General features: G+C 32.9%; 1 pseudogene; it reads left to right on the top strand.

Annotated features, from left to right (window-relative positions):
- The first annotated feature begins 2,344 nt into the window (after window positions 1-2,344).
- Window positions 2,345-25,721, top strand: LOC107952393 (uncharacterized; annotated as a pseudogene).
- Window positions 25,722-27,832: the final 2,111 nt, after the last annotated feature.

Consider the following 27,832-nt stretch of genomic DNA (forward strand, 5'->3'; position numbering starts at 1 on the left):
AACTTTTCACATGTGTCTTTTCTTTAGAATTATTTTGTCCTTGTATGTACAGGTTGGTTATACCAGACTAGACAGCTCACGCATTTTTAGTTCTTATCCGGACAGCTGTCAGGTGTGGTGACAATTTTGGACGCAATCTGGAATTAACTCATGCCATGTAATGACATTAATGCAAAAAGATAGCAAAATTAAGGATAAAATAGGCTAGGATTCACTGACTTATAAAATGCAATTTACTAAACTGAAAATGCTAAAATATATGTTAAGGATAACTAAATGGGAACAATTTAACTAATAAGTAAGGGGGAAAACCTATGTTCTTTCTAGTGCTATCAACATCCCATACGACAAGGTCATTGTCTTGGATGAACAATGTCATTTTAGTTTTCCAATATGAATAATTTGCACCATTGAAATAAAGAAGTTGAGATTATAGCTTGACACTCACCAACCATAATGGAGCTGGAAGTAGATGTCATCTTCTACAATTTGAAGATATTATATTTGAACTACCTCAAGGATTTTCTCTTGGTTGTTAGACTATCTTTTTGAGGCTAGCTCTTATATCAATTGTTAGCTCGGTAAAACAAATCGAAATCACCAAGAGGGGGTGAATTGGCCTTTAAAAATTTTGTGAAAGCAAAGAGAGAAAATTGAAAGATGAACACGATGATTTAGAGTGGTTCAGCCCCAGTTGCTTACTTCACTCCCTTAGCTTTCCACAACTAAGGATTTTCCCAAATTCACTAATTTGATAACCTTTGAGGACAAGGTTTAACCTTACAACTCTCTTAAGATTTCTACTCCAAATCTTAAGACTCAAACCCTCTCAAGGAAATACAAATAAGCAAACAAAGAAATAATTTTTACAAGATCAAAGTGTTTGCAAGTTAAGCTCAAATACAATGAAATACACTTGAGCAAAAGAATAAAATTAAAGCTTACAAGTGTATGAAAAAGAAATATGGAAATATTAAGCTCAAAGGTTGTTTGATTGATGATTTTAGCTTGAAAGTGCTTTCTTGTTGTTGTAGGAACTTTAGAAGTTGGTATTTATACCCCCTAATTGATTTCCAACCGTTGAGGTTACTGGTATCATGAATAGAGTTGTTGGGGATGTAAGAACCAGACATTTAATTCACCTGCAACACCGAGTATTGATACTTATAAAAAAGGTATCAATACTGGATCAATACTTTGTATGTTTTGTAAGAAACAAAATACTAATTTGGTATCATTTTTAAGATAGGGTATTGATATTTTAGAAAATATCGATACTTAAAAAATGATATCAATAATTAATAGGATTTTTCATAAGCAAAATGCCATTTTGGTATCGCTTTTATGAAAGGTATAGATAAGTCATAAAATATTGATACTCGGCCAAAAAGGTATTGATACTTTTTGGCCTGGAGCAATTTTTATTTGTTTGAAAATTTCTTTGACTTGATAAAATGATAAAACACTTTCTTACTTAGTAAAAATAGTTTTAGCTTGATTTTAAATTTGTTTCAAAAATTTTCTAAGAGTTCAAAGTAGATATTCAAAATTTTTATCTCTTAGACTTCAATTTTAAGCAATTCATTTTGTCAATTTTGTTTAATTTTAACTTTTATTCAAAAACACTTTAATTTGTCATATCAAAACATTTTATCAGATAAAGATTGGTTTAACAAAAAAGCATGGAGAGAAATTGGGAAGGCAAGCGACTTTTATAGCCAACTATTTATTTTTTTAAAAAATGGGCTATTTACCCTCAAAGTCCTCCCCTATTTCTCCCTTGTTGTAATAGCTCTCTTTTTAACATCTTGTTTTTAATTTACACATTTAACCTCTACTTTAACCACTATTCCAAAAAAGTCATTATTAATCTTTACTAATTCCCCGATTCTTAATACCATAATTATTTAATTTAATTATTATTATTACTATTATTAACTAATTTAATTATTTTATCCTATTTCAGCTTTTATGACACAAAACTTGATTTTTCTCTTAAGCCCACAATCTAATACCCAATTTCTATTAGCTTGATTTTCAGGATTGACAATTACCCTAAACTTGATCTCCTTAAATGTCAAGATAGTCCTAAGAAATTAACTTTTCCATAAAAATATAATAATATAACATCAATAAAAAAAAGAAAAAACCTTACTCAATTGACCTGGAATTAAAATTTTTTACTCAAAATCCTATTCATAAAAACAAAACTCATTTCTGAACCAGTGTTTATGTGTGAACCTCAAACTTCCCAAAACTCTTTATAAAAGGGAGGGAGTTAAACGCCATTGCTTTGATAAAAACTCATCTTAAGAACTAACATGAAGAGGGATAGAAGAGAGAGATGGAGTGGAGATCATACTATTTGGACATGGTTTTAGCGTCACTAAGCTTAGCAAAGAGCTTAGCTTATCATTGGTGGCTATGGCATAAGGTTCGGTCTCAGCTGGTCATAACCATCATCGGTGGCTATGGCATAAGGTTCGGTATCAGCCGGTCATAACCATCATCGGAACCAATGCCACTAGTTGACGCTTCTGGGTCTTTGCCATCATGAAGGTTCTCTCTTTCTTTCATTTTACATATATGTTTACTCTACATCTTTTTATTACATCACATACTCATATTGTTTCATTAATAAATCACATTATCCAAATATTGACCAAATGAATCAAAAATAGATTTTTGTTATGGTGTTTAGTTTTATTTCAACTTGATTTTTATTTAATTCACTTCAGTTAAATGTATTTAAACTTTTGATTCAAAAATTAAAAACTAATTTTTATGTTTTATTTAAATTGAAATTTTTTATAATATAAAATAAATAATTTATTTTTAAGTTGTAGCTAAAAAAGTTTGAAATATCATATATATTATTTTTAGTTCTGAACATATCAAAATTAGGATCGGTTGGTGCTTTTTTAAACATAAAAATACTACACAAATATTCCAAAATTCAATGTAAACCAAATTATTATCACCCTATCATCCAATATAGTTGGCATCTCTAACTAGTGTGTCGAAAGTATCATTAATTATATTAATTATGCTACGGTGTAGCAATCATCGAGAATCCCTTGGCAAATATTCTGTAATATCTGGCTAAACCCAGAAAACTTCTAACCTTAGATATATTTCTCAGAGGCTTCCAATCTACTACAGCTGAAATCATGCTCAAATGAATTCTTATGCCCTCGGCTGACATAACATATCCCAAAAATTTGACTTTCCAAAGCCAAAATTCACATTTGCTAAACTTAGTGAATAATTTCTTTTTGCGCAAAGTTTGAAAAATTCTCAAATGCTCAGCATGCTCTATCTCATCTTGTGAATAAATCAAAATATCATCAATGAATACCACTATGAGTCTGTTTAAAGATGGTTTGAAAATTCTATTCATCAAGTCCATCAAAACTGCAGGTGCATTAGTCAAACCAAACGGCATCACAAGAAATTCATAATGTCCGGGCCTGGTCCTAAACATGATCTTTTGCACATTTGAGTCTTTAACTCACAACTGATAATAACTAGAACGAAGATCAATCTTTGAGAACACTGTCGGACCTTTCAACTAATCAAACAGATTGTCAATACACAGCAATGGATACTTGTTTCTTGATTGTGACTTTGTTGAGCTATCGATAATCGATACGCAGTTGCATTGATTCATCCTTTTCTTCAAAAATAAAATTGGTGCACCCCAAGGAGAAAAGTTGGGTCAAGCAAAACCTCTATTTGTCAACTCGTGCAACTACGCTTTCAATTCTTTCAACTCTATAGGTGGCATTCCGTAAGGAGCTATCGATATCAGAGATGTTCCTGGCACTAACTCAATAGCTAACTCAACCTCTTTGATTGGCGATAACCCAGGTAATTCACCTGGACACACATTTGGATACTCACATACCATTGGAACTGATTCTAGCTTCAACTTAGAAACTTTAGAATCAAATATGTACGCAAGATATACGTCACAGCCTTTTCTAACATATTTTTATGCTGACATAACCAAAATAACATTAGATATACTATCCAGTCTATCTGATTCAATCTAAAGCTTTTCACCATTTGACACTTTAATACAAGAAGCTTTCATCTATAATTCATAATAGCATTATGCAGAGTCAACCAATTCATACCCAAAATCATATCAAACTCATCAAATGGAAGTTACAACCTCGAATCATCAAAGGACAGTTTTTACAAACCTTATCAACTAACACATACTAACCTAGGGGGTTTGTTACTTTAACCAAAAATTTAGTAGACTCGAATGGAAATTTATTACTTGACACTAGATTCATGTATACATATGAATGTGTTGATCTCGGATCAATTAAAGTAGTAACATCAGTATCAAAGATAGAAAATGTACCAGTAATAACATCTAGCGTTGACGCTTCCTCTTGTGCACAGATCGTGTAAGCTCTAGCCAATGCTCGTGCTTTAGACCTCACAGCAGAGTCCTTTGTCCCACTATGGCTATTACCCACATTTCCAGGGTTCTGTGGCGGTCTACCTCTCGCAACTGTATTGCTTAATTGAACAGTCTAAACCTTTTCCTTGTAAAACTTACTTAGGAAATCTTGAATAAAATGTTCGTCTGAACTACATTTAAAACATGCCTCGTCTTTTGTCTTGCACTCAGCAAAGTGTCGACGTCCAAATTCTTGGCAATTGGGCTTGTTGCTCTTAACACTGCCTACGCTTGCTACAGACATAGCCTGAAGTTTTGAACTTGTCTGTTGTTTTCCACGATCTCTACTAGAATAACCCACTGAAGCTGACGAACGATTATGATATTCTTTTGACTTCTTTGATGGTGATTAATAAGATTTTCCCTCAGATCTCTTACTTGAATCACGAGCCTCAAAATCATCTTTTCTTTTAGGTTTGCTTAATTCTTCAGCTTTATGTGCTCGATCAACTAGAACAACAATTTTTTTCAATTCGAGTGCCCTGACTAACATCTTTATGTCATCATTCAATCCATCTTCAAACCACTTACATATGACAATTTTAGTCAGTATACATTATCGAGCATACTTACTTAATTGAGAAAATTCTCTCTTATACTCTGATACTATCATCTGGCTCGGTTTAAGCTCGAGAAACTCTTTGCGTTTCTTATCAAGAAACCTCTGACTTATATATTTCATACAGAACTTAGCTTGAAAGAATTCCCAGTCTACTCGCTCTCTTGACATAACTAAAACCAAGGTATTCCACCATTGATAGGCTGAGTCTTTTAATAAGTAAATGGCACATTTCACGCATTCAGTCGGTGTACAAGAAAATTTATCGAAAACCCTGATCGTGTTTTCTAACTAGAACTCAACTCTCTCTGGATCATCTTCAGACATAGCTCTAAAATCTTGAGCCCCATATTTACAAATTTTATCAAATGGCATCTTGTTAACTTGTATTGGTTCCAAAACTTGATGAACTATGAGAATCGGTTGAGGAATAGGTGGGGGTGAAGGTTTTTGAGCCATCAGGTTCGTTCGTATGAACTCGGTAAACCATTCATTCATCAATTGGAAGAAAGCTTCTTTAGCCTCTTCTCTCCAACCCTCAGATACGGGCCTACTACCACTCGACGCTGTCCCATGAACGAAGGCTTGTGTGTTACTTTTAGCCTCATCAGAATTGGCTCGGTTGGATGACATTTTTTATATGAAAGCATAGTTCAAAATGAGTTAGGAGTTATCACACGAGTTAGGAGTTATCACACTATCATAGGTTATATAATGGAATGTATTTCTAAACTCGTACACATTACGTTCAGTCTGAGAATTGACTAAACTATAGCTCTGATACCAATAAATGTAACATCCCTAACTCGTATCCGTCACTAGAATAGGGTTACAGAGCATTACTATAAAAACGTAACTTAAAAAAATTCATTTCCAAACATTTCATAAATCATTTCATAATCCATTAAAAAACATGCATATCTTCCCTTGATCGAACCTTTGAGGCCTTAGAAATACTTAAGGAACAATTCAGGACTAAATCGGGAACATTTGAAAGCTTAAGAAAAAAGTTAGAAAAATTCACACTGTAGGTGTGATATCCCGAATTACGGCCTAATCAAAATAGTGGTTTTGAGACCACAAATCTGAGATAGAAATAATTATTTTATGATTATTTTGAGGTCTATGAAATGATTGCATGATTGTGTGAAAATTTCGTGAAGAAATTCTATGCATAAAGTGCTTAATTTGAAGTTAGGGACTAAATTGAATAAGTTACAAAACTTGCATTCTAGAAGTTTCTAGTACGAAATTGTTTTGAAATATTAATTAGGAGGTCTTAAATAGAAATTTGACCAATTTCTAAGTTTATGGACAAAAATTGGACATGGATGAAATTTTTGAAAGTTTAGTAAGGAAGGGCATTTTGGTCATTTGAATATTAAATGAAATAAAATGGGAAAAATAACACAAAAATGATCATCCTCTCCATAAGTTGCTGCCAAATTTTTCTCTCCACCATAGCTAGGGTTTCAACACTTTTAAGCCTTGATTGTAAGTGATTTCTATGCCCGTTTTTAATGTTCTTTACATTTTTGAAATCCTCGTAACTTTGTTTAACTATTTCTACCAATATTTTGAGCTGGGGTTTATATTTAAAATTTTACCCATGGATGATATGTATGAATTTTGATATTTTATGGTAGAATATGAAGTTTGAGATTGTGTTAAACAACTTTTGCTAAGTGATTTTTCGTAAAAACGAGTAAAATGACATAATCGATAAAAATACCTAATATTCATAAGTACATGTTAGAGTGTGAATTTGATGTTGCTATAGAAGGGAAAAATGATCAGCATGTCATAAAACATAAGAAAATAGGATGAGGTTTAATTTACGAGCCTTGGGGAAAAAGTGTAAATATGTGAAAGTTTAGGGGCAAAATGGTAATTTTTCCAAAGTTTGTATTAGGGGCTGTTTTGATGAATGTGTGTATTAAATAAATTATTTTGGTATTATAGATCAAGAGAAAAGAGATTCGAGTCGAGATTGGGGGAAAAATAAAGTTTACGAGGAATAGGCTCGATTGCTAATATTTTGTATCGAGGTAAGTTCATGTGTAAATAAGGTAACATAATTTTTATTTTAAGTGATTTAATATTATTTATATGACATGATACTTATTATCATGAAATATGATGTTTTGTGAATTATTATTTGGTGATATGCAAATTATGTGAACAACTTGATAAGTATGAGATGTTAGCAAGTATCAGTTTCTACATTTCGAAGAAGGTGATCAAAATGTGTAATTGAAAAGAATCTCGTTTAAACCTTGGGAATGATTAGGGTACAAGTGACATGTCACTAGGATGGTTGAGTTCCAAACTCGTTGAGTTGAGTCCGAGTTCGTGAGATGTAACTAGGCATCCGAACTCATTGAGTTGAGTCCGAGTTCACTTATGGATGCGAACGCCCGAGCTCGTTGAGTTGAGTCTGAGTTCGTTTATGGGCAGGTTACATGTTAGCTTGGCTACATAGATTTCAAAAGCTATTGAGCTTGTTTAGCTATGAGTATAGCACTTATGTGCACATTATCCGTGTATCCGAAATCATATTCCGATGTGTTCAACGGGAGATCTCTAATAGAATAAGGAGAATGCCTAATACGAAGGTGACATGTTGGTAAGTGTGGTGAATAAGAAAATTTGACAGGTATGTGTTTAAACCCTCGGGTTGAGAACTTAGTATGATAAAATTGTAGTAAGATATTAAATGCAAATGTAACATGAATGTCTTGGTGTTGTTTATGCAAATAATGCTTATGTTGAATGGCATGATTATGTTACTTGTTATTTGCATGTGAACATACTAAGCATTTATGCTTACTCCCTCCTTTTCCTTTATTGTAGTTTTGACAAGCCGGTTTGGAGATCAGGACGGTCGGAGGCACGCTCACACTATCAACGGACCATCTCGGTATGGTGGCTTGCATATTTTGGGAATATGGCATGTATAGCGTTATAATCCTTTTGTGTATATAAGCTTATGATATAGCTCATGGATGGCATGGAAATGTTTGAGAATTATTAGCTATTGGAGTGGCTAATCGAGATTATATTTGATAACATGTATGCTTTATGTGCTAACTAATCTTTGGAAATCCATAAAATGGTGAAATTGGCTATAAAATAGAATCATATAGAAGCAGTGACATGAGTTTGAAAAATCACTAAAAATAGTATAGATAGAATTAGATGATGAATAAAATATGTAATCGAAGCTAAATGAACCTATTTTCATGTAGAAGAAACAAAATATGTAACAGAGTTGTATTTTATGAAATATTTACATTTTTCTGAAACAGGGTCAGAGCAATTTTTGAATCCCCTGTTCTAAAGTTAAAAATTCACCATAAATTGTAAAAAAACAATTAAGAGTTGTACCTTACATTTATGAAATCCTTATTGAGTATAGTTTTATGAGAAACAAACGAAATAGTTATTGAAACTCTAGACAGGGATATATCTGATCCGTAATACACAGGGGTCAAAGTAGTCAAACCCTAAAATAGGGGAGACTTTAACTAATAAAATGTACTAATTAGCCCAACCAAAAATTCTAGAAAAATTTAGTAAGTATATATATGAGTCTATTTTCAGATAAAATTGATGGAATTAGATTTTGAGTTTCGTAACTCGTGATATGAATTTTTTAGCGACTATGACGCAGTTAGTCAGCTTGTCTGGAAATTTTAAAATAAATTGTTTGAGCTGTTTAATTAATGAATTAAGTCCGTTAACACCTCGTTCTTGACTCCGAGATGGTCTCGGGTACGGGGGCATTACATGTGGTGGTATCAGAGCTATGGTTTAGTCGGTTCTCGGACTAACCTAGCATGTGTAAGAGTCTAGCTATACATGCCACAAATCCGTGATAGTGTGATGCCTTCCGACGCGTATAAGCACCTTCTTGTTTAGACAGAAGTACTCTCCAACTGAGCTGCACTGACCATGTTCAATGTGATGCGAAGGTGTTTGAATAAAGTTACGAGTATGATGAGTCTCGATTCAGAAAAGTATAAATAAAAGTTTATGATATATATATGTGATAACACGTGAGATGAAAGTTCATGTTGTGATAAATATCCATACTTGCTTAATGCTCATATGATGTAGTGCACTTGGCTTACTTGATAAGATGAACGTGATAACGAGAAATTTGTAGAGGTATGAGTAAAGGTTCCTAATATCATGATATGAATGAAAATGTCATTGCCTTGATTGAACGTTGAATGTTGATGAATGTCAATGATATTTTTTTATGATATAAATGATTATAATGAAATGAATTTATCTATGTTAAATTGTTTGGACTGAACTATGATTGTAATGATATGTATATGATGATGCACGAAATGAAAGTTGCAATTGTGATGCAAATATCTATGTTTATTTAGCCCTTATATGAGGTCATGAGTATGATTTGTTTGAGTAAATGAATGGATAAGTCAAGCTATCTAGAAAACATAGGATGCATGCATAAGTATACTTGTCTAAATGGGATAACTAGAAAATTTGTGTAAACCAACATGAATGATGTATTGCCTAAATAAATGATATGATTTTGATGATATTGTTATGATGATGGAAATTGTGTCATATGTATATGTATGAGAAAGTCGAGTCAGAGGCCCTACAACCCCTCCCCCTTACCGAAGTGGAGCTTATAATGGAATTTCATGAGATTTGTACTGAATAAGTTTCCAGTTGAGAAACCAAAGAGTTCAGTGATAGATTAATCATAAACATGATTAAAGACTGAGAATGAGTTGGTAAATAAAGTTAGAGCTAGAAAATTATTAAGTTGATATAAAGATTATTGGAGCTATGCACTGTCCCAATTAAAGAATGAATTTACTTTGGTAAATTGAATTACTCAGGTACAAGGTCGAGAAAAGTGTAAATCAAAATTTATTCAGAACTGGTCTTCTTTAGTGAAAGGTTTGACATGAAATTTGTGATGGCAGAACTAGTTGTGGGAAATGATATTTGAAATGTGTAATATCTGAGTGTGACAGTTACGGCTGGACAGATTTAACAGTTTCTTCTGAGATGTTCTATGTATTTATCCGTTCTCAGAAAAAAATTCTATGGTTGTTGATCTTTTGGAGAAATTCTTGTTATATGGGAATGTTTTCTAATCCTAGTGTTAGATGGATGCATTGGTAGTCTGACTGGTTTATAATTTGTATTACTGTATTTCCTCGGGCATTTTATTACATTTCGTCTGATAAGAATTGATGAGAGGATATGTATGATATTATGATACTGTTTCTTCTACTTAATGCTCCATTTGATATATATGTATGGGAAGATACATTGTTCTTGTTATATTTGATTCCAGTGGGATTAAATGATGTTTTCTTCTGGACTTCTTTTCTCTGAGGAATTTTCGAGATCTTCTATATTTTCCTATGAGTTTGGTTTTGAATTTTCTGACATAGGGTTTCTTTATTCTGGGTTTCTCAATCTTGGATTTCTTTATTCGGTTTTCTTGTTATCTTTATTCCATAATTTGTCAATTATGACTTATGTTTGAAGTGCGTTTTCAGCTCGTGATAATCATGACAAGCATGACTATACTTCTGATTTAATCTTGGTAATGTGGTGATTTTAATATTGGAATTTCTCAAATTTTTGTGTAAGGATTTGACAACAGTAAAGGCATAAGTGATAAAAGTGCGAGTTTCAATCGGTATGGTGGATTACTTCTCTCAAGTAAGTCAATTATAATTAATGACTTCAATTGAGATATTTTGGTTACTTGAGCTAATGCAATTGAGATGGTTTTGATTAGTGTAAGAAATGAATAGTTTAAGTTTAGTAACACCTCGTACTCGACTCTGGCGATGGTCTCGGGTACGGGGATGTTACAATAGGGGTCACAAGGCCATGTGGCCAGACCGTGTGCCTCACACGGTTGAGACACACGCCCGTGTCTCAGGACATGTAACATTCATAATAAGGACACATAGTCATGTCCTAACTCTCTGACTTGGGTCACATGGCCAAGCCACATGCCTGTGTGCCAGGCCGTCTGCTAGGCCATGTAACTCTCGAAAAAAACATTAAAACTTACAAGGGACACACATCTGTGTCGCTTGGCCGTGTGTCACACATAGCTAAGACATACACCTGTGTCTTAGGATGTGTGGTCAAGAAAATGGCCAAAATCAAGCCATTTCTGTCACCCATTCAAACATGAACCTACAAGCAACTTGCACATATAATGAAGACATTAAAAAATACCTAAATCATGCATAAAATGACTAAATCTCTATACCAAATATCCATACAACCAACATGCCAAAAGATACCTCAATCACAATTCATCAAAACTATCTAAGCATTTGCAAATTCATACATTCATCAACCATTCACAACTAACCTATTTCCATACCAAGTTTACCATATTTGACCACACGTATACCAATACAAATAGCTCATAACTACCTCAAAGCATAACCCAACTTGGCCGCATTATAAACATGCCAACACATGCCAAATTTGGTCATTCAAAACATACATCAACATAGCCATATTAACATCAACCATCAAGGCATCAAAATACCATAAGAACCAAAAATTCAAAGCAACATTACATGCTACAAACATCAACTAAACATTAGACACAAGTCCACCTATACATGCCATTATATCCATGACTAAAATATCAAAATCTACCGATATAATCTCTAGATAGTGTGATAGGTCTCTAAGGAGCTTCCAAACCGATCGAGCTTTCGATAATCTATAAAACATAGAAAAGAAAATAATGTAAGCATATAATACTTAGTAAGTTCGTAAATCATGAACATAGCTTACCTTTTCAATGCAAAATCTTATAAAATAGATTGAATCAATCCAACATAGCTGGGCACAAGCCTAAGCATCACCAACAACACAAGTTAGTTCTTAAACACATAACTTAACCAAAATAATCACATGGCAATATAGATTTCATGAATATATCACATTTGGATTCATACTTTCTATGAACATGATTATACATACTTTAATGAACATCGATTATTACCTTCCTACAAGTTGATAATATGGTCGGTAAAAACACTTACCATTCCTTCCCTTTGCATTCTCATTGAACCACTTAGAATAGTATCAGATACGTGGGAAGCTCACACAAAGTTTGTTAACAAATGGTCGAAACCATTGCTTTTCCTTTTGCTTTTCCTTTACATTAATGCTCATTCAAGCTATAAATGGGTCTGCTTACACAAGCTGATGGTCGAAATGTAGCTACACGATGTCGCTCATACAAGCTGATGAGTATTCACAACAAATGTCGAAACTCAGCCATCAGTAGGGCATTTAGGACCAGCACCTGAAACATGGTAACCCTAATGACATGTCATTTGTATCCTATATATTCCTAAGGTTCAAACGAGGAGATTTTCATCGTAACATGATATGGTTAATAGTATAAGAACACATAAATAAAATAACATCAAATTGTTATTTAAACATATAAACTTACCTCGATTTTAAAGATGTCGATATGTGATTGCTAATCTGAGACTTTATCTTTTCCTCGATCTAGATCCATATGAGGCTTAACTTGATCTAAATAAGAAAATTTAATCCATTTAAAATTCATTCTATTCAATTTAGTCAACAATTCATATTTTGAGAAAATTACATTTTTGCCCCTACTATTTTAACTTCTTTATAATTTAGTCCTTAAGCTCGTAAATTAACTGTAACAGTTCAATTTTGACCCTAGTCAGAATAGTGGTTTCGGGACCACAAATTTGAGTCTAAAAAATATTTTAATATTTTTTTCTATGTTTGTGATATGTGAATTTACATCTGTGAAAATTTTTGTGATTTAATTTGTCTGTTTCTATGCCTAATTATGAAAAAGGATTAAATTGCGTAAAGTGTAAAAGTTGAGTGCTAGATGCTAAAGCACCTATTTGACTTGGCTTTTAAAATAAAGGTCCTTGCATGTCAATTTGACCATTGTACTAATGTGTGGACAAATATGGACATGAGTTGGTAGAAATTAATGTTATGTCATTAAGGGTAAAATGGTAAAAGGTGATTATAATGTTATAATAATAAAATGAACACATGAAATTGGCCATATTATCATGCATATAGTCGAAAATCAAAGAAAAAGAAAAAGGAGAAAGCCATTTTAGTTTCGACATTTTTATTGCTTGATTAAGTACGGTTTTAACTCGATTTTTGATAGTTTCTACGTTTTTGTGATCGTTGCTTCGTGTTCTTTAAAACCCATGTTTGAATTTCTGTTTCTGTTAAAGTTTTCATGAAATTACATTGTTGATATTATGAGTTCTGTGATGTTTTTGAATGAATTATGAAGGCTTGGTGGATGGTTCATAAGTTTTGTCTTTGAGTTTTTGATGAAATTAAGCTAATTGTGTTAAATTTTGAAAATGAGGTTTTGAAGGACTAAATCATGAATTAAACATGTTGTATGGGCTTATATAGAAGCCATGAAAATCCAGCTAGCCCTTGTTGCAAAGAAATTTTGCATATCGGTGATTTTGTGAAAAATAGACTAAATTGTCAAAGTGTGAAAATGTAAGGGCAAATGTAAAGTGCCCTAAATATGTGTATATGGATTATATTGAATGAAATGAATGATTGAATGGTGGAATTTGTATTGTATTAGATCAAGAACAAAAAAAAATCGGACTTAGATCAGGGGAAGTCCAAAGTAGTTGAATAGACGACTCGTTTTATCCGAAATTCATTTGAGGTAAGTCAAATTACATTTACGTGTTAATTTAAATAAATTCTGTACATATAAACTGTAATCTGTATTGGATGGCCTTGAGTGCCTGATGAAAATTTTTGGAGTAAAGTATGATAATATGTTAGTATCTGAAAAGCTCTGTACGTTTCAAAGAAAAGTTGACATCTGTCTGAGACATCGTGTAAGACCGTGTCTGGGACATAGGCCTCGATTGAAATTTACGTATAAGACCTTGTCTGGGACATCGGCATCGTATCTGATTTCGTGTAAGACCCTGTCTGGGACAGAGGCATCAATATTGAATTAGATGTAAGACCACGTTTGGGACGTCAGCATTGTACTAGTTTATGAGCATTCTGTATCGTTTCTGATCCGTCTAATGATAGCGTGCAAAATCTGAGATTGACTATATGAAATGTATAACCTATGTAGGTACATTTGTATAGTACTAAATGTCTGAATATGAAAAACTCTGTCTCTGTGAAATATGTATGGAAATGAAGCATGACATATATGCAAACAAAGGAGCATGGTTAAGTTTATGAATTATTCTATGAAATGGTTATGAATCTTTATGGTTGAATTGTACTTATATGCTTTAGTAGTTAGACCAATTGTATTTGGCTTACTAAGCTCTTTGTAGCTTATTCAGTGTGTTTACTGTCTGTTTTACAGTTATCGTAACTACTGAAGGCTCAGGGATAGTCGAGGATTGTCACCACACTATCGATCTCATTTTGGTACTTTTGAAAGTGTAGATATTTTAAAGTATGGCATGTATAGGCTAGAAGGTCTATGTATATAAGTTTTGATGCGTATATATTATGCCATAAGAGTTGGCTAACAAATGAAATGTTGTATATAGTTTTGATATTTGGTTGATAGTGCCAAATTGTGTATGGTTGTAGTGTTTTATGAGCTAATATGTTTTTTTATAATGAAGCATGTTATGAGTATGGAATTGGTTGAAAATTTTAGGTACAAATGTTGTTTATTATGGCTTGTAGGGATGACCTTTAAAAAGGGGTGGCAAATTGGCGTAAACCAAGCCTGCATTGTGCCACACGGCCACAGCACATGGGCTTGTTTATTGGCCGTGGGCTTAAGTCAGTAGCTAACTAAGAATCACACGGCCATAGCGCACGGGCGTGTCTATTGGTCGTGGCAATAAGTCAGTATATAAGCTTTGTTTTGGCATGACTATTCACATGGGTGTGTCTGATCCTCGTGTGGGGCACACGGCCTGGTCACACGAGCGTGTGACCTATATAGAATTAGAATTTCTTTTTAAAAGTTCTGAACTTTATGAATGTGTTCGGTTTAGTCCCGATTGTCTCTTAAAAGTACATTTAGATCTCGGAGACCATATTCAGAGATGATTGCTTATGAAATGATGTTAAATAATATCTATAATTCTGAATTGGTTTGAAATGTTTTGTTTGTCTGGTAATGCGTCATAACCCTAATTTGATGTCGGTTATGGGTTAGAGGTGTTACATTTTATTGGTATCAGAGCTATGGTTTAGTCGGTTCTAGGACTACCATAGCGTATATAAGTCAGCTATACATGCCATATATCTGAATCTCTGATAGTGTAATGACTCTTAACTTTGAAATGTGCTTTTATATAGCAAATGGATCTTGATAGAGCTGTAGCTGATGATATAAAAAGCAATGCGCCTACTCCCCTACAAGGGATGGTGCAAGCTGATTATAGACCGGCTACGAGTAGCCGTGATGGTGAGGCTAAGCAAGCCTTCTATCAGATGATGAATGAATGGTTCACCCAATACATTAGAACCAATCCGACTGTACAACAACCTCCACCCCCTGTTAATCCTTCTCAAACTTCTGATATGCCACGAGTGAGTCTGGTATAGTTGAGTAGACCACCGGTTGATAAGATTAGAAAGTATGGGGCTGAAGAGTTTCGAGCTACAAAGAATGATGATGCTGAAAGAGCCGAATTCTGGTTAGAAAATACAATACGAGTGTTTGATGAAATGTCTCTGAGTCCTGAAGAATGTGTTAAATGTGCCGTTTCACATCCGAGAGATACGGTGTATCATTGGTGGAAAACTTTAATATCTGTAGTTCCGAGTGAATGAGTACATGAGATTTTTTCAATCTAAATTCTGGAAAAAGTATATTAGTTAGAGATTCATTGATCAGAAACGTAAAGAGTTTCTTGAGCTTAAACAGGGTTGTATGTCTGTTACTGAATACGAACGTGAATTTGTGAGATTGAGCCAGTATGCCTGTGAATGTGTATTGAATGAAGCAATAATGTGCAAAAGGTTTGAAGATGGACTAAACGAAGATATCCGTCTGTTAGTTGGGATTTTGGAGATCAAAGTAGTTCTTGTTAAACAAGCCTATAAAGCTGAAGAATTAAGTAAAGAGAAAAGAAAAGCTGATTCTGAAGTTAGAGATGCTAGAAAGAGATCTTCGAGTAGATCATTTCAGTCTAAGTCAAAGAAATTCTGAGATGATCAAAGTCATCCAAATGCTAATGTGGGACATTTAAACCAAGATCGAGCTAGATCGTATTCAAACTTTAGAGTCCCTGCTACCTCTGTTGCAAGTATTGGAAATGTCAAATCTGAGAAACCTGAATGTAAACACTTTGGTAAAAGACATCCAGGAAATTGTAGATTGAATGACTGAGCCTGTTTTCGATGTGGATCTCTGGATTATTTTGTAAGAGATTGTTTTGAACCTGCTGAGCAAGAGAATGTACAAAATTTGAGACCGAGCAACACCTCAGCTAGAGGTAGACCTTCTAGAAATGCAAGAAATGCATGTAGTGGTCAAAGAGCTACTAGAGATACTATTGTTAGATCTGAGGCCAGAGCACCTGCCAGAGCTATGCTATCCGAGCTAGTGAGGAAGCCTCGTCTCCACATGTGATTACTGGTACTTTTACTCTTTATGATACTTCTGTGATTGCATTGATAGATCCTGGATCAACACATTCTTATATTTGTATGAATTTAGTGCACAGTAAGACTTTGCCTGTAGAGTCTACTAAATTCGTAATGAGAGTATCGAACCCCTTAGGCAAAAGTATCTTGGTTGATAAAGTTTGCAAGAATTGCCCGTTAATGTTACGATATATCTGTTTTCCTGCTGATCTGATGCTTTTACCTTTCGATGAATTTGACATAATTCTGGGAATGGATTGGTTAACTTTGCATAATGCTATTGTGAATTGCAAATGAAAAGTCATTGATTTAAGGAGTAAGAATGATGAAATAATCTGAATTGAGTCTAGTGATCTGGATGGACTACCAGCTGTGGTATCTGCAATGAAAATATGGAAATATGTGAAGAAAGGTTGTGAAGCCTATTTAGTGCTAGATTTGAAAGTAAATGATAAGAAAATTGAATTGGTGCCTGTTGTCTGTGAATTCTCTAATGTGTTTCCTGAAGAACTACTTGGTTTGCCTCCGATTCGAGAAGTTGAGTTTGGCATTGAATTAGTACCTGGTACTACTCCGATTTCAATAGCTACGTATAGAATGGCTCCGACTGAGTTAAAAGAATTAAAATCTCAGTTGCAAGAATTGACCGAGCGAGGGTTTGCTAGACCGAGTTTTTCACCATAGGGTGCTCCTGTACTGTTTGTGAAAAAGAAAGATGGCATAATGAGAATGTGTATTGATTACCGAATAACTTAATAAAGTGACTGTAAAGAACAAATGCCCTCTGCCTAGAATTGATGATTTATTCGATCAATTGAAAGGTGCTACTATGTTTTCTAAGGTTGATCTGAGATCAGGTTACTACCAATTGCGAGTAAAGGATTCTGATATTCTGAAAACTACTTTTAGAATGATGTATGGGCATTATGAATTTTTAGTTATGCATTTTGGTTTAACGAATGCACCAACTGTATTTATGGATTTAATTAATAGAATTTTCAGACTGTATCTTGATCAATTTGTTGTTGTATCCACTAATGATATTTTAATTTATTCACGTGATGAATCTGAGCATGCTGAACATCTGAAAATAATACTACAGACTCTGTGAGATAAACAGTTGTATGCAAAATTTAGTAAATGTGAATTCTGGTTGCGAGAAGTTGGTTTTTTGGGTCATATTGTATCAGCTTCCGGTATTCAAGTTGATCAGAGTAAGATTTCAACTATTCTGGATTGGAAGCCTTCGAGGAATGTATCTGAAGTCCGCAGTTTTCTGGGACTTGCCCGTTACTACAGACGATTCGTAAAAGATTTCTCTGTGATAACAACTCCGTTGACAAAATTTCTTCAGAAAGATGTGAAATTTGAATGGTCTGAGAAATGTTATAGAAGTTTTGATAGGTAAAAAGCTCTGTTAACTGAAGCTCCGATATTGGTACAACCTGAGTCAGGTAAAGAATTCGTTGTTTACAGCGATGCTTCGTTGAATGGATTCGGTTTTGTTTTAATGCAAGAAGGAAAAGTTGTTGCTTATGCTTCGAGACAATTAAAGCCACATGAGAAAAACTATCCAACATGCGACCTTGAGTTAGCTACCATTGTATTTGCTTTGAAGATCTGGCGTCACTATCTATTTGGTGAAAAATGTCACGTGTTTTCTGATCATAAAAGTCTGAAATATTTAATGATGCAAAAAGATTTGAATTTGCGACAGAGAAGATGGTTATAACTGCTGCTAAAAGACTACGAACTAGTTATTGATTATCACCCCAGAAAAGCAAATGTGGTTGTTGATGCTTTAAGTCAAAAATCGTTATTTGTAATAAATGCTCATTTAGTTCTATCTGATGATGGTTCAGTTTTAGTTGAATTAAAAACGAGACCTTTGTTTTTAAAATAGATTATCGAAGCTCAGAAGGTTGATAATGAGATTATGGCTAAACGAGCTCAGTGTAATTCTGATTTTGATTCTGAATTTCGAATAAATGATGATGATTGTCGGAGGTTCAGAAATAGACTTTGTGTTCCAAGAAATCCGAATTTGATTCAAATGATTTTGAGTGAAGCTCACAGTAGTAGATTTTCTGTACATCCGGGAAGTACGAAAATGTATAACAATTTGAAACAACTATATTGGTGGCCGGGAATGAAAAGAGATATTTCTGACTTTGTTTTGAGATGTTTAATCTGTCAGCAAGTTAAAGCTGAGCATCAGGTGCCATCTGGGTTATGACAACTGATTATGATTCTGGAATGGAAATGGGATCGAGTGACCATGGATTTTGTTTCACGTTTGCCTATGTCTCCGAAAAAGAAAGACATAATTTGGGTTGTAGTTGATCGTTTGACGAAATCAGCTCATTTTATTCTGATTCGGTTTGATTATTTGCTTGATAAGCTAGCTGAGTTGTATATTTCTGATATTGTGAGATTGCATGGTGTGCCATTGTCGATAGTGTCAGATAGAGACCCGAGATTTATGTCGCGATTCTTGAAGAAATTGCAAGATGCTCTGGGTACTAAATTGCATTTTAGCACCGCTTTTCATCCGCAAACAGATGTTCAATCAGAACGGATTATTCAGATACTCGAGGATATGTTGAGATGTTGCATTCTCGAGTTTGAAGGTGTGTAGGAATAATATCTACCTTTGATTGAATTCGCTTATAATAATAGTTTTCAATTGAGCATTAAAATGGCACCATACGAAGCCTTATACGGTAGAAAGTGTAGAACTCTGTTATACTGGTCTGAGCTCAGTAAGAATAAAATTTACGGTATTGATCTAATAAAAGAAACAAAATAGAAAGTGAAAGTAATCTGAGATAGTCTGAAAGCTACCTCTGATCGTTAGAAATCATATGCAGATTTGAATAGAAAAGATATCGAATTTAAGGTCGGTGATAAAGGGTTTCTGAAAGTATCTCCATGGAAGAAACTGTTCCGATTTGGTAGAAAAGGAAAATTGAGTCTGAGATTCATCGGACCATATGAAATCATTGAGCGAGTTGGGCCGGTTGCTTATAGATTGAGGCTACCATCTGAGTTGGAAAAGATACATAATGTATTTCATGTATTGATGCTTCGATGGTACAGATTTGATCTGTCCCATGTGATATCCTCTTCTGAAATTAAGATTCAATCTGATATGACTTACGAAGAAAAATCGATCCGTATTTTAGATCGTGAGATTAAAGAATTGTGAAACAAGAAAATTCCTCTAGTTAAAGTGATGTGGCATCGTCACGGTGCTGAAGAGGCTACGTGGGAGCCTGAAGATTCAATGAGACAACAATATCAGAATCTGTTTAACGGTAAGATTTTCGGGGACGAAAATCCCTAAGGGGGGGAATTGTAACAGTCCGGTTTTGACCCTAGTCAGAATAGTAGTTTCAGGACCACAAATTCGAGTCCGAATAATATTTTAATATTATTTCCTATGTCTGTGATATGTGAATTTACATCTGTGAAAATTTCTGTGATTTAACTTGATCTAAATAAGAAAATTTAATCCATTTAAAATTCATTCTATTCAATTTAGTCAACAATTCATATTTTGAAAAAATTACATTTTTGCCCCTACTATTTTAACTTCTTTACAATTTAGTCCTTAAGCTCGTAAATTAACTGTAACAGTTCGATTTTGACCCTAGTCAGAATAGTGGTTTCGGGACCACAAATTTGAGTCTAAAAAATATTTTAATATTTTTTTCTATGTTTGTGATATGTGAATTTACATCTGTGAAAATTTCTGTGATTTAATTTGTCTGTTTCTATGCCTAATTATGAAAAAGGATTAAATTGTGTAAAGTGTAAAAGTTGAGTGCTAGATGCTAAAGCACCTATTTGACTTGGCTTTTAAAATAAAGGTCCTTGCATGTCAATTTGACCATTGTACTAATGTGTGGACAAATGTGGACATGAGTTGGTAGAAATTAATATTATGTCATTAAGGGTAAAATGGTAAAAGGTGATTATAATGTTATAATAATAAAATGAACACATGAAATTGGCCATATTATCATGCATATAGTCGAAAATCAAAGAAAAAGAAAAAGGAGAAAGCCATTTTAGGGTTCGGCACTTTTATTGCTTGATTAAGTACGGTTTTAACTCGATTTTTGATAGTTTCTACGTTTTTGTGATCGTTGCTTCGTGTTCTTTAAAACCCATGTCTGAATTTCTGTTTCTGTTAAAGTTTCCATGAAATGACATTGTTGATATTATGAGTTTTGTGATGTTTTTGAATGAATTATGAAGGCTTGGTGGATGGTTCATAAGTTTTGTCTTTGAGTTTTTGATGAAATTAAGCTAATTGTGTTAAATTTTGAAAATGAGGTTTTTAAGGACTAAATCATGAATTAAACATGTTGTATGGGCTTATATAGAAGCCATGAAAATCCGGTTAGCCCTTGTTGCAAAGAAATTTTGCATATTGGTGATTTTGTGAAAAATGGACTAAATTGCCAAAGTGTGAAAATGTAAGGGCTAAAATGTAAAGTACCCTAAATATGTGTATATGGATTATATTGAATGAAATGAATGATTGAATGGTGGAATTTGTATTGTATTAGATCAAGAACAAAGAAAATCGGACTTAGATCGGAGGAAGTCCAAAATAGTTGAATAGACGACTCGTTTTATTCGAAATTCATTTGAGGTAAGTCAAATTAGAATTACGTGTTAATTTAAATAAATTCTGTACATATAAACTGTAATCTGTATTGGATGGCCTTGAGTGCCTGATGAAAATTTTTGGAGTAAAGTATGATAATATGTTAGTATCTGAAAAGCTCTGTACGTTTCAAAGAAAAGTTGACATATGTCTGAGATATCGTGTAAGACCGTGTCTGGGACACAGGTCTCGATTGAAATTTACGTATAAGACCATGTCTGAGACATCGGCATCGTATCTGATTTCGTGTAAGACCCTGTCTGGGACAGAGGCATCAATATTGAATTACATGTAAGACCACGTCTGGGACGTCGGCATTGTACTTATTTATGAGCATTCTGTATCATTTCTGATCCGTCTGATGATAGCGTGCGAAATCTGATATTGAGTATATGAAATGTATAACCTATGCAGGTACGTTTGTATAGTACTAAATGTCTGAATATGAAAAACTCTGTCTCTGTGAAATATGTATGCAAATGAAGCATGACATATATGCAAACAAAGGAGCATGGTTAAGTGTATGAATTATTCTATGAAATGGTTATAAATCTTTATGGTTGAATTGTACTTATATGATTTAGTAGTTAGACCGATTGTATTTGGCTTACTAAGCTCTTTGTAGCTTACTCAGTGTGTTTACTGTCTATTTTACAGTTAATGTAGCTACTGAAGGCTCAGGGATAGTCGAGGATTGTCACCACACTATCGATCTCATTTTGGTACTTTTGAAAGTGTAAATATTTTAAAGTATGTCATGTATAGGCTAGAAGGTCTATGTATATAAGTTTTGATGCGTATATATTATGCCATGAGAGTTGGCTAACAAATGAAATGTTGTATATAGTTTTGATATTTGGTTGATGGTGCCAAATTGTGTATGGTTGTAGTGTTTTATGAGCTAATATGTTTTTGTTATAATGAAGCATGTTATGAGTATGGAATTGGTTGAAAATTTTAGGTACAAATGTTGTTTATTATGGCTTGTAGGGATGACCTTTAAAAAATGGTGGCAAATTGGCTTAAACCAAGCCTGCATTGTGCCACACGGCCACAGCACACGGGCGTGTTTGTTGGCCGTGGGCTTAAGTTAGTAGCTAACTAAGAATTACACGGCCGTGGCACACGGGCGTGTCTGTTAGCCGTAGGAATAAGGCAGTATATAAGCTCTGTTTTGGCACGGCTTGTTCACATGGGCGTGTCTGATGCTCGTGTGGGGCACACTGCCTGGTCACACTGGCGTGTGACCTATATAGAATTGGATTTTTTTTAAAAGTTCTGAACTTTATGAATGTGTTTGGTTTAGTCCCGACTGTTTCTTAAAAATACATTTAGATCTCGTAGACTTCAGAGATATTGCTTATGAAATGATGTTAAATAATATCTGTAATTCTGAATTGGTCTGAAATGTTCTGTCTGTCTGGTAATGCCTCGTAACCCTAATCCGATGTCGGTTACGGGTTAAGGGTGTTACATTAACATTTATGTAATTTCATCCACATTACAAGCTAGCCGAATTACCTAGAGACTTATGCAGCTTCATAAAACTCAACATTTCACAATTTTACCATGGTATTTTACTACTTTTACATATAAGTCCCTAAATGATAATTTCATCAAAAATAACTTTACAAAAGTTGTTCATTTAACAACAAGGACTCATAATCTTTCATAAATTTTCAAGAATCATGCAAACATGTTCATGGAAAAACCCTAAACCTTTAACAATTTTTCAAATTAGTCTATGAGCTAATTAGATTAAGCTATAACAATCCCAAAAAATAAAAATCATTAAAAATAGAAGTGAATTATACATTACCATGCAATCAAAAGAAGGTGACTAAACCCTAGCTTTGGAGTTTTGATAATTTCGATTGAAGAAGACCAAGTTTAGAAGATGATATCTTTGTTTTCTTTCTTTTGTTTTTATGATTTTAGCCTTTATTTACTTAATTACATTATTAACCTTAAAAAATATCCTTAATTTCAATAAAACCAAACCCATAAATGACCACTACCATATAAATGGTCTAATTACCACTTAAGAACTCTTACATTAAAGGTTTATAGCCATTCATTATCTTTAGCTACTAGAACTCTACTTTTGTACCTTTTACGATTTAGTCCTTTTTACGAAATTAAACATGCAAACATTAAAATTTCTTAACGAAATTTTTATATGACACTACTAACATACTGTAGAGATTAAAATAATAATAAAAAACTATTTTCACCTCAGATTTGTGCCCAAAACCCACGTTCCGATATCACAAAAACGGGCTGATACATTTTAAAAAAAAAAATAAATTTTGTCTAACTAAAAAAGGTAAATAATAAAGCTTGTGTTTTGCCAATACTTTCTTTGATCAGGAAAATTGGAATGTTGTTTATTATTTTTAAAACACAAATAGGAATTTTGTTATACAATTATATTATACAAAATATTAGAAGCCATAATCATAATAGTTTAGAGAATTTGTAATTTGTACCGTTTAATTTGAATAAGACTAAACTAGTAAATATTTAAATAACATTGTAAATTTCATAATCCCATGGTTTTCCTTAAGAATATACTATATAATTTATCCTAAAGTTGGTTGTTATGTTTTTTTCTGCATCTACCAAATGAATCTACAAAACGAAAACAAATAATTATTTAACTCATTTCGGTGAATATATTAAAAAACAAAAATAAATTAGATTCCATTCCTTCGTCTTTGTTTGGAAAATAGAAGAAAACTTGTGCCCACATGGAAATAATATTAATATCCTCTCTTCGTTCCTATCTGAAAAAAGAAATGATCTATTCAATTTTGATCATGTAATCAATAATCATTTTTATTATTTAAATGAAAGTGAGACGTGCTTACATAACATACATTGTTTTATATGATCTTTAAAGTAAACGTGATATCGTTATTTTATACAATTTTCTCGTTGGGAATCACCCTATAATTAAAATGTATTATCCCACATTAATATTTATTATTAATAGGATTAGTTATTATTATTTCGCATCTTATTCGTATTGTCATATTATTTTAAAAAGTTAGTACAATTATAATTGTGAAAACAATTATATTTTTTTTGAACCGTATTGAAAACCAATGAAGAATATTTAACATATGTGCCCAACCTTAAATTTTTTTTTTAATTATTTTGTTTTCTTTTATATTTTTACTATATATGTTCTAATAATTTTTGTATTTATATTTTGCTCATATATTTTTTATTTTTTCAAAATCGTATCTAAGATATTTATATTTAGAGTGTATAGTATATTAATAATGTGTTATTTAATTTTTAAATATATTATATTTTCGAATTACTTTTCATATTTTATGTTTTTATTTGGACAATGGAATACACATGCAATGATTGCTCGAAGGATACGCAATTGCTAGAAACAACCAGGTGAGGTAAGAGCTGAGAGGTTGCGATCCAACTACTAATCCAACCATATATAAAAAGCCAACTCTTGCTTCGCACGTCATTCAAATTAAAAGGCTTTCATAGTTTTTTCTCCTTCTAGTTCATTAATTCATTGATCAATCAATTTCAATTTTTTTTCCTTTTTTCTTAGAAATATATATAATTTCATTCTTTTTTCTAATTATTAGTGAGAATATACATAATTTCATGCAATTGATTTGATTGAATAAGTATGATGCATGTGGCTTGCAGGACAACCAGAAAAGGAATATCCTAGCAGTCCAAATGCTACGAAACACCATAAAGGGATCAACCCTAATGGCCACAACCTCCATCCTTATCTGCGCCGGTCTAGTTGTCGTCATCAACAGCCCATACAATGTCAAATGGCCACTCAACGGTTCCATCTTCAGAGCTCACAGCGAGTTCATGGTGTCTCTCAAATACATCACCATCTTATCCTTCTTTCTTTTCTCTTTCTTTTGTTACTCTTTGTCGATCCGATTTATTAACCAATTAACATCCTTATTAACTCTCCCCAAGACCCGGCATCTGCCATCACTCCCAAGTACGTATCGGAGTTGCTCAAGAAAGTGTTCATCTTGAACACCGTCGACAGCCGGCATTTCTACACCGCACTTCCTCTACTACTTTGGATCTTCGGGCCCTTTCTTATTTTCCTTTGCTCTTTTACTTTGATCCATGTGCTTTACAATCTTGATCTTGTATTAGGGTTTAAAAAGCAAGGGAAAACTAAATCTCAAATCAATGGATGTGGGGATTGTGAATTAGTGTAATATTGTACAATTTGTTGTAATCTTTCTTACATAATGTTAAATTAGTAATGTAGAATTAATAGACCAACTTTGATTTTATATATGAATCTGATCACGGCTATTTATTTAGTGTCTAGTTTCTACTCGACAACATCCGAGCTGCTATTTGGGAAGGTGATCATCAACAACTTAGTAGCTCATGCATATAGAAGACTGAGAATTAAGGATACATACATATAATATAGGTACAATATAATAAGGACATGGACATGAGAAATTTCAAAATTTTAGAACATGAGTACACAATAGGCAGCAATAAACATATTTTTTATTTAGGCTTTGTTTACCAATTATATTAAAAAGTATTTTTTAACCCAAATCTTGGTTTCAAACCAAAAGAATTGGTAATCATTTACTTTTTTCAAACTAAGCTTTGATTTTAAATTGGCATTTTAATCTAAACTAAAATTTTTAACTTTTCAATTTTAGAAAAAGTCTTTTTAATAAAGATACTTTTTGTCCTCATTAAACTTTTGACTTTACAACATCATGTCCAAAATTGACATTTTATGTTCTCAAAACTATTTTTTACATCAAAGATAATATCAAAATTTTTGGAAGCAATTTTTAAGAGCCTCTTTTCGTAGCAATTTTCAAAAGCACTTCCCATCCTCAATGGTAAACTAGACCTTAATAATGTACAACAAAAAAGTAAAATTAATACTTATCAATTTAAACATTAATGAGCATAAACTTTTAGAAATTTTAAAGTTTGCTTTTGAATCTAAAAGCTTAACTTTATTAACAAGTGTTGGATGTAATTGTAAGATACATAGTACTTTTAAAGGGTGAAGTCAGGTTCGAAACTTGAATACGACATTGTTAGGACGGGCAATCACGAATCTAAAAGCAGTGACAACCCTTGTAACATCCCAAAAATCGAGTTAGTAGAATCAGGTTAGAAAATCAAGAGTTAGTGAACCATAAACTGTAATTAGGTTCAATAATTAAATTAAATAGGAAAATAAAATAAAATATTAAAATAATTATAATTAAAAATTAAGATTTATAAATTAAAATTAGGAGTTTGGGAAATAATTCAATTAAAGTAGATTTTGAAAACGAGGTCAGGTTTGAAAATAAATTAGAAAAGAAGTTTTAAAACGAGGTCAGATTTGATCAAGATTTCAATAGTTTAATGAAAAATGGAAGAAACTAGAGGAGGTTAAATAGGCAATGATCCATTTTTTGAAAATTGGTAGCCTATTTAATAACCCTCACCGTTCCTTCCCTCTCATTTCCCCCTTCAATTAAAATTTTCCCAAACACAAAATTAGAGCTTTTCTCCCAAAATTGATTTATTCTTTTTTACTTTCAAGCTTTCCAAACACGAATTCCTCTTTCAATTTCAAAGAATAATCATGTTTCATCATAAAATTCTCTATTGTTCTTCATACGTCCTAACCCAAATTTGATATTAAACTCATTGTTTCCATCAAATTAAGGTGAGATTCTAACTTTTTATGAATTAACCAAGTGTGTTGTTATTTCAATTAGAGTTTTAATTGATTTGATCAAGATTTCAATAGTTTAATTGATTTTATACTGATTTTTAGGTTCAAAATGGTAGATCTCGTATTACTAAATTAAGCTTCTATTTTAAAGTAATTTCTAACTTATTTTGATCTAGTTAAAAGGTATTTGATCTTGACTTAACAAATCCTTAAGTAATTTAAACCAACTGAATGTTTTCCCCTTTCAAATGATGACACAAGCTTTATTTTTTTCCAAAAAATTAGATATGTATAAATAGAAAAAAATTGATGGCTTAGATTGAAAATTAAATGATACTTAGGATGTATGCATTTGAAATTTAAGTTCAAAAATGAGATTTGAGTTGTTAAACATCTATTTCGGTAAAACTAGCTAAGTTTTTGGTATTGTGAATGTGAGGCTCTGACCTGTGATTTTGGAATGATTTAGTTGTGTTTGTTTTTGTTTTTAATGTCTTTGTTTTATTTTTGATGTGTATGTAAATTGCCAACTCGTTTGGAAGCCTTTACAAGCAAGGACAAAGGTAAGCAAAAGCTTATTTGAGCATTGCTTTGAAGCAAAGTTTGGTAAATGTGAGTGGTCTAGTGTGCTACGATTACTGCACAAATCATTAAGTTAAAGAGGGACTTAAGTGGTCTAAACACCTAATATAATTCCCAATAGTAAGTGTTCCTACTTGATCTTGA

Source organism: Gossypium hirsutum, chromosome A03 (genome assembly GCF_007990345.1).
Source record: "Gossypium hirsutum isolate 1008001.06 chromosome A03, Gossypium_hirsutum_v2.1, whole genome shotgun sequence".
Taxonomy (NCBI): Eukaryota; Viridiplantae; Streptophyta; class Magnoliopsida; order Malvales; family Malvaceae; genus Gossypium; species Gossypium hirsutum.